Here is a 9,241-nt window from a genome sequence, read left to right as displayed (position 1 = left end):
ATCGAGTTGAACGTGTGCAGAACTCGGAGGTGCCGTGCGTTCGGTACTTGATCAGTCGGATCGTGAAGACGTACGACTACATCAACTGCGTTGTGCTAACACTTCCGCTTTCGGTCTACGAGGGTACGTGGACACACTCTCCCCTCTCGTTGCTATGCATCACCATGATCCTGTGTGTGCGTAGGAAATTTTTTGAAATTACTACGTTCCCCAACAGTGGCATCCGAGCCAGGTTTTATGCGTGGATGTTATATGCACGAGTAGAACACAAGTGAGTTGTGGGCGATACAAGTCATACTGCTTACCAGCATGTCATACTTTGGTTCGGCGGTATTGTTGGATGAATCGGCCCGAACCGACATTACGCGTACGCTTACGCGAGACTGGTTCTATCGACGTGCTTTGCACACAGGTGGTTGGCGGGTGTCAGTTTCTCCAACTTTAGTTGAACCGAGTGTGGCTACGCCCGGTCCTTGAGAAGGTTAAAACAACACTAACTTGACGAACTATCGTTGTGGTTTTGATGCGTAGGTAAGAACGGTTCTTGCTCAGCCCGTAGCAGCCACGTAAAACTTGCAATGACAAAGTAGAGGACGTCTAACTTGTTTTTGCAGGGCATGTTGTGATGTGATATGGTCAGGGCATGATGCTAAATTTTATTGTATGAGATGATCATGTTTTGTAACCGAGTTATCGGCAACTGGCAGGAGCCATATGGTTGTCGCTTTATTCTATGCAATGCAATCGCCATGTAATGGTTTACTTTATCACTAAGCGGTAGCGATAGTCGTAGAAGCATAAATTGGCGAGACGACAACGATGCTACGATGGAGATCAAGATGTCGCGCCGGTGACGATGGTGATCATGACGGTGCTTCGGAGATGGAGATCACAAGCACAGGATGATGATGGCCATATCATATCACTTATATTGATTGCATGTGATGTTTATCTTTTATGCATCTTATCTTGCTTTGATTGACGGTAGCATTATAAGATGATCTCACACTAAATTTCAAGATAAAAGTGTTCTCCCTGAGTATGCACCGTTGCGAAAGTTCTTCGTGCTGAGACACCACGTGATAATCGGGTGTGATAGGCTCTACGTTCAAATACAACGGGTGCAAAATAGTTGCACACGCGGAATACTCAGGTTAAACTTGACGAGCCTAGCATATGCAGATATGGCCTCGGAACACTGAGACCGAAAGGTCGAGCGTGAATCATATAGTAGATATGATCAACATAGTGATGTTCACCATTGAAACTACTCCATCTCACATGATGATCGGACATGGTTTAGTTGATTTGGATCACGTGATCACTTAGATGATTAGAGGGATGTCTATCTCAATGGGAGTTCTTAAGTAATATGATTAATTGAACTTAAATTTATCATGAACTTAGTACCTGAATAGTATTTTGCTTGTCTATGTTGATTGTAGATAGATGGCCCGTGTTGTTGTTCCGTTGAATTTTAATGCGTTCCTTGAGAAAGCAAAGTTGAAAGATGATGGTAGCAATTACACGGTCTGGGTCCGTAACTTGAGGATTATCCTCATTGCTGCACAGAAGAATTACGTCCTGGAAGCACCGCTAGGTGCCAGACCTGCTACAGGAGCAACATCAGATGTTATGAACGTCTGGCAGAGCAAAGCTGATGACTACTCGAAGTTCAGTGTGCCATGCTTTACGGCTTAGAACCGGGACTTCAACGACGTTTTGAACGTCATGGAGCATATGAGATGTTCCAGGAGTTGAAGTTAATATTTCAAGCAAATGCCCGGATTGAGAGATATGAAGTCTCCAATAAGTTCTACAGCTGCAAGATGGAGGAGAATAGTTCTGTCGATGAGCATATACTCAGAATGTCTAGGTATAACAATCACTTGATTCAACTGGGAGTTAATCTTCCGGATGATAGCGTCATTGACAGAATTCTTCAATCACTGCCACCAAGCTACAAGAGCTTCGTGATGAACTATAACATGCAAGGGATGGATAAGACAATTCTCGAGCTCTTCGCAATGCTAAAGGCTGCGGAGGTAGAAATCAAAAAGGAGCATCAAGTGTTGATGGTCAACAAGACCACCAGTTTCATGAAAAAAGGCAAAGGGAAGAAGAAGGGGAACTTCAAGAAGAACAGCAAGCAAGTTGCTGCTCAGGAGAAGAAACCCAAGTCTGGACCTAAGCCTGAGACTGAGTGCTTCTACTGCAAACAGACTGGTCACTGGAAGCGGAACTGCCCCAAGTATTTGGCGGATAAGAAGGATGGCAAGGTGAACAAAGGTATATGATACATGTTATTTATGTGTACCTTACTAATGCTCACAGTAGCACCTGGGTATTTGATACTGGTTCTGTTGCTAATATTTGCAACTCGAAACGGGAACTACGGATTAAGCGAAGATTGGCTAAGGACGAGGTGACGATGCGCGTGGGAAATGGTTCCAAAGTCGATGTGATCGCGGTCAGCACGCTACCTCTACATCTACCTTCGGGATTAGTTTTAGACCTGAATAATTGTTATTTGGTGCCAGCGTTGAGCATGAACATTATATCTGAATCTTGTTTGATGCGAGACAGTTATTCATTTAAATCAGAGAATAATGGTTGTTCTATTTATATGAGTAATATCTTTTATGGTCATGCACCCTTGAAGAGTGGTCTATTTTTGTTGAATCTCGATAGTAGTGATACACATATTCATAATATTGAAGCCAAAAGATGCAGAGTTGATAATGATAGTGCAACTTATTTGTGGCACTGCCGTTTAGGTCATATTGGTGTAAAGCGCATGAAGAAACTCCATACTGATGGACTTTTGGAACCACTTGATTATGAATGACTTGGTACTTGCGAACCGTGCCTCATGGGCAAGATGACTAAAACGCCATTCTCCGGAACTATGGAGCGAGCAAGAGATTTGTTGGAAATCATACATACAGATGTATGTGGTCCGATGAATGTTGAGGCTCGCGGCGGATATCGTTATTTTCTCACCTTCACAGATGATTTAAGCAGATATGGGTATATCTACTTAATGAAACATAAGTCTGAAACATTTGAAAAGTTCAAAGAATTTCAGAGTGAAGTGGAAAATCACCGTAACAAGAAAATAATGTTTCTACGATCTGATCGTGGAGGAGAATATTTGAGTTACGAGTTTGGTCTACATTTGAAACAATGCGGAATAGTTTCGCAACTCACGCCACCCGGAACACCAAGCGTAATGGTGTGTCCGAACGTCGTAATCGTACTTTACTAGATATGGTACGATCTATGATGTCTCTTACTGATTTACCGCTATCATTTTGGGGTTATGCCTTAGAGACGGCTGCATTCACGTTAAATAGGGCACCATCAAAATCCGTTGAGACGGCGCCTTATGAACTGTGGTTTGGCAAAAAAACCAAAGTTGTCGTTTCTTAAAGTTTGGGGCTACGATGCTTATGTGAAAAAGCTTCAACCTGATAAGCTCGAACCCAAATCGGAGAAATGTGTCTTCATAGGATACCCAAAGGAAATTGTTGGGTACATCTTCTATCACAGATCTGAAGGCAAGACTTTTGTTGCTAAATTTGATCCTTTCTAGAGAAGGAGTTTCTCTCAAAAGAAGTGAGTGGGAGGAAAGTGGAACTTGATGAGGTATCTGTACCTGCTCCCTTGTTGGAAAGTAGTTCATCACAGAAACCGGTTCCTGTAACACCTACACCAATTTGTGAGGAAGTTAATGATATTGATCATGAAGCTTCAGATCAAGTTACTACCAAACCTCGTAGGTCAACCAGAGTGAGATCCGCACCAGAGTGGTACGGTAATCCTGTTCTGGAGGTTATGTTGCTAGACCATGACGAACCTACGAACTATGAAGAAGCGATGGTGAGCCCAGATTCCGCGAAATGGCTTGAGGCCATGAAATCTGAGATGGGATCCATGTATGAGAACAAAGTGTGGACTTTGGTTGACTTGCCCAATGATCGGCAAGCCATTAAGAATAAATGGATCTTCAAGAAGAAGACTGACGCTGACGGTAATGTTACTGTCTACAAAGCTCGACTTGTTGCAAAAGGTTTTCGACAAGTTCAAGGGATTGACTACGATGAGACTTTCTCACCCGTAGCGATGCTTAAGTCTGTCCGAATCATGTTAGCAATTGCCGCATTTTATGATTATGAAATTTGGCAAATGGATGTCAAAACTGCATTCCTGAATGGATTTCTGGAAGAAGAGTTGTATATGATGCAACCGGAAGATTTTGTCGATCCAAAGGGAGCTAACAAAGTGTGCAAGCTCCAGCGATCCATTTATGGACTGGTGCAAGCCTCTCGGAGTTGGAATAAATGTTTTGATAGTGTGATCAAAGCATATGGTTTTATACAGACTTTTGGAGAAGCCTATATTTACAAGAAAGTGGGTGGGAGCTCTGTAGCATTTCTAATATTATATGAGGATGACATATTGGTGATTGGAAATGATATAGAATTTCTGGATAGCATAAAAGGATATTTGAATAAGAGTTTTTCAATGAAGGACCTCGGTGAAGCTGCTTATATATTGGGCATCAAGATCTATAGAGATAGATCAAGATGCTTAATTGGACTTTCACAAAGCACATACCTTGACAAAGTTTTGAAGAAGTTCAAAATGGATCAAGCAAAGAAAGGGTTCTTGCATGTGTTACAAGGTGTGAAATTGAGTCAGACTCAATGCCCGACCACTGTAGAAGATAGAGAGAAAAATGAAAGATGTTCCCTATGCTTCAGCCATAGGCTCTATCATGTATGCAATGTTGTGTACCAGACCTGATGTGTGCCTTGCTATAAGTTTAGCAGGGAGGTACCAAAGTAATCCAGGAGTGGATCACTGGACAGCGGTCAAGAACATCCTGAAATACCTGAAAAGGACTAAGGATATGTTTCTCGTTTATGGAGGTGACAATGAGCTAGTCGTAAAAGGTTACATCAATGCAAGCTTTGACACTGATCCAGACGATTCTAAATCGCAAACCGGATACGTATTTACATTGAACGGTGGAGCTGTCAGTTGGTGCAGTTCTAAACAAATCATTGTGGCGGGATCTACGTAAGCGGAGTACATAGCTGCTTCGGAAGCAGCAAATGAAGGAGTCTGGATGAAGGAGTTAATATCTGATCTAGGTGTCATACCTAGTGCATCGGGTCCAATGAAAATATTTTGTGACAATACTGGTGCAATTGCCTTGGCAAAGGAATCCAGATTTCACAAGAGAACCAAGCACATCAAGAGACGCTTCAACACCATCCGGGATCAAGTCCAGGTGGAGACATAGAAATTTGCAAGATACATACGGATCTGAATGTTGCAGACCCGTTGCCTAAGCCTCTTCCATGAGCAAAACATGATCAACACCAAGGCTCCATGGGTGTTAGAATCATTACTGTGTAATCTAGATTATTGACTCTAGTGCAAGTGGGAGACTGAAGGAAATATGCCCTAGAGGCAATAATAAAGTTATTATTTATTTCCTTATATCATGATAAATGTTTATTATTCATGCTAGAATTGTATTAACCGGAAACATAATACTTGTGTGAATACATAGACAAACAGGGTGTCACTAGTATGCCTCTACTTGACTAGCTCGTTAATCAAAGATGGTTATGTTTCCTAGCCATGGACATGAGTTGTCATTTGATTAACGGGGTCACATCATTAGGAGAATGATGTGATTGACTTGACCCATTCCGTTAGCTTAGCACTTGATCGTTTAGTATTCTGCTATTGCTTTCTTCATGACTTATACATGTTCCTATGACTATGAGATTATGCAACTCCCGTTTACTGGAGGAACACTTTGTGTGCTACCAAACGTCACAACGTAACTGGGTGATTATAAAGGTGCTCTACAGCTGTCTCCGAAGGTACTTGTTGGGTTGGCGTATTTCGAGATTAGGATTGGTCACTCCGATTGTCGGAGAGGTATCTCTGGGCCCTCTCGGTAATGCACATCACTATAAGCCTTGCAAGCATTGTGACTAACGAGTTAGTTGCGAGATGATGTATTACGGAACGAGTAAAGAGACTTGCCGGTAACGAGATTGAACTAGGTATTGAGATACCGACGATCGAATCTCTGGCAAGTAACATACCGATGACAAAGGGAACAACGTATGTTCTTATGCGGTTTGACCGATAAAGATCTTCATAGAATATGTAGGAGCCAATATGAGCATCCAGATTCCGCTATTGGTTATTGACCGGAGACGTGTCTCGGTCATGTCTACATAGTTCTCGAACCCGTAGGGTCCGCACGCTTAAAGTTCAATGACTGTTATATTATGAGTTTATGTGTTTTGATGTACCGAAGGTAGTTCGGAGTCCCGGATGTGATCACGGACATGACGAGGAGTCTCGAAATGGTCGAGACGTAAAGATTGATATATTGGACGACTATGTTTGGACACCGGAATGGTTCCGGAAGGTTTCGGACATTTATCGGAGTACCGGGGGTTACCGGAACCACCCCCCCCCCCCCGGGGAAGCTATTGGGCCTTATGGGACTTAGTGGAAAGGGGAGAGGGAGGCCAGGAGGTGGCGCGCGGCCCACTTGCCCCAATCCGAATTGGGAAAGGGAAGGGGGCGGCGGCCCCCCTTCTCCTTCCTTCTCTCCACCTCCTCCTTCCCCCTTTTCCTACTTGGAATAGGAAAGGGGTGGGGGCCAAACCTACTTGGAGTAGGATTGCCCCCCTTGGGCGCGCCACTCCCCTTGGCCGGCCCTATCCTCCTCCCCCCTTTATATACGGAGGAGAGGGGCACCCCGTAGACAGAACAATTGATCTCTTGGATCTTTTAGCCGTGTGCGGTGCCCCTCTCCACCATAGTGCACCTCGATAATATCGTAGCGGTGCTTAGGCGAAGCCCTGCGTCGGTAGAACATCATCATCGTCACCACGCCGTCGTGCTGACGGAACTCTCCCTCAAAGCTCGGCTGGATCGGAGTTCGAGGGACGTCATCGAGTTGAACGTGTGCAGAACTCGGAGGTGTCGTGTGTTCGGTACTTGATCGGTCGGATCGTGAAGACGTACGACTACATCAACCGCGTTGTGCTAATGCTTCCGCTTTCAGTCTATGAGGGTACGTGGACACACTCTCCCCTCTCATTGCTATGCATCACCATGATCCTGTGTGTGCGTAGGATATTTTTTGAAATTACTACGTTCCCCAACAGTTTTGTCCTCGGGTCGCGGCGGAGTCTAGGGTTCCCCCGAATCACCTGATCTGTTTAGCGCATCGGGTAAGAGATCTACATGACGTCTGGTGGAGCCTCAGGCTCATCGGGGGCCCGCGAGGTGGAACACATGATGCAGGAACTTGGGCTGAATGAAGAGGACTTGGATGATGTGGTCTTTGATGAGAAAGAAGCGTCGCCATTGGAATCAAGATGGATCACGCTGGCTCAGGTCAACACTAGCAAGACCTATAGTCAGACTTGGTTTTTCAGAAACATGCGTGCGGCATGGGACATAGCGCAACAGGCGAAGTTCAGGCCTCTTGAGGATAACCTCTATTCTGTTCAATTCTCTTGCTTGGGGGACTGGGAGAGGGTCATGCAGGATGGACCATGGAACTTTAGAGGAGATGCGGTGATACTAGCACCGTATGTCGGGATTACAAAACCATCCACGATCAAGCTTGAGACGATCGATATATGGATCCAAATCCATTATGTTCTAGATTTATACGCTCATCTAGTGCCACAGCTCGCAGCCAAGGTTGGGGAGGTGTTTTTTGCAGAATCAATGTCACATGACTTCACTGGAAATTTCTATCGCGTTTGGGTGCGAATCAATGTCTTTAAGCCATTGAAGAACGCGGTGTCCATGTTAAGAGGTGGTGAAAGGCAGATCTATAGAGTAAAATATGAAAGGTTGCCGGATTGGTGTGCGGTTTGTGGTATGCTTGGCCACTTATTCAAGGAGCATGGGAACGGAGTTCATCCTCCATCGGCATTGGTCTTTAAGGACCTCAGGGCTGATTGGTTTTTGTGCAATGGACGAGGTGCTGGAGAGGGCCGTGTCCGTCGAGGTGGAAGACGGGGTGGCCGTGTCGCAGGCCGTTCGGGTGCGCACTCGGATGGAGGCCGCCCTGGTGGACGGTTTGATGAGAATAAGGATCATGGCTACCAGGTTTTTGGTGAGGGAGGAAAAGTACACTCTGTGGACCAGACTGCTCATGGCAAAGATGTTGACATGGAAGAACTAAGCAGGAAAATATTGGATAGCCAGGAGAAGGATAAGAACCAGCTATCACCTGTGACGGCGCAGAATGTAAACCCTAGTGAACTTCAGGTGGCCATTGTGCCGGCGGGTAGTACACTTGCAAGCCCCCCTCCACAGAGAGACCCGAAGAGGTCTAGGGTAAACAGGGATGGAAATGATGGAGTGAATGGTGCTGTGAAAAATTTGGCGGGCTCCTTCGAGGAGCGCCGCCGGGCCCAATGAGTGCTCTATGTTGGAACTGCCGTGGTGCGGGCAAACCTACGGCAATTCGAGAGCTTCGCGAATTCACGAGGAAGTTTGCCCCTACCATGCTGTGTATCATTGAAACACAAATTAAAGGAGCACATGTAGAATCTCTAGCTGGTACTTTGGGTTATGATAATCCTTATGCTATTGATAGTCAAGGTAGAAGTGGTGGAATTGGAATTTTTTGGAATAATAATATTAAGGTTGAGATCTTGGGTGACTCTGTCTATCGTATTGATGCGAAGATTGATGAGAACCAAAGAGACACGTGGAGATTAACATGTCTGTATGGGGAGGCCCAAACTCACCTAAGACATCAAACATGGGATCTTACGAAAGGGTTGGCCACTTACAACTCCCTTCCTGGGATGTGCATGGGGGATTTTAACAAAGTTTTACGTCCGGATGAACACGAGGGGGTTGTGAACCAAAGCAATGCCCAGATCCATGGTTTTAGAGACACAGTTGACGTTTGCATGTTGATGGACCTAGGCTGTCAGGGCAGGTTCTCGACGTTTGAGAAGAAAGTCGCGCGGGGGGGGGGGGGGCTCCTACACCCGTGTTAGACTGGACCGCGCGCTGGCAACGTCTGAATGGGTTGCAGGTTCCCAACGGCGAGCGTGACTCATATCACATCCGCATCATCTGATCATGGGTCGATATTGTTATAGTTCGAAGATAGTGTGCCTTGGCCAAAACCATGCTTCCGCTACGAGGTCATGTGAGAGGCACA

This window comes from Triticum aestivum, chromosome 5D (assembly GCF_018294505.1).
Source record: "Triticum aestivum cultivar Chinese Spring chromosome 5D, IWGSC CS RefSeq v2.1, whole genome shotgun sequence".
Lineage (NCBI taxonomy): Eukaryota > Viridiplantae > Streptophyta > Magnoliopsida > Poales > Poaceae > Triticum > Triticum aestivum.
The sequence above is the reverse complement of the archived record's forward strand: the minus strand, read 5'-3'. Positions refer to the sequence as shown.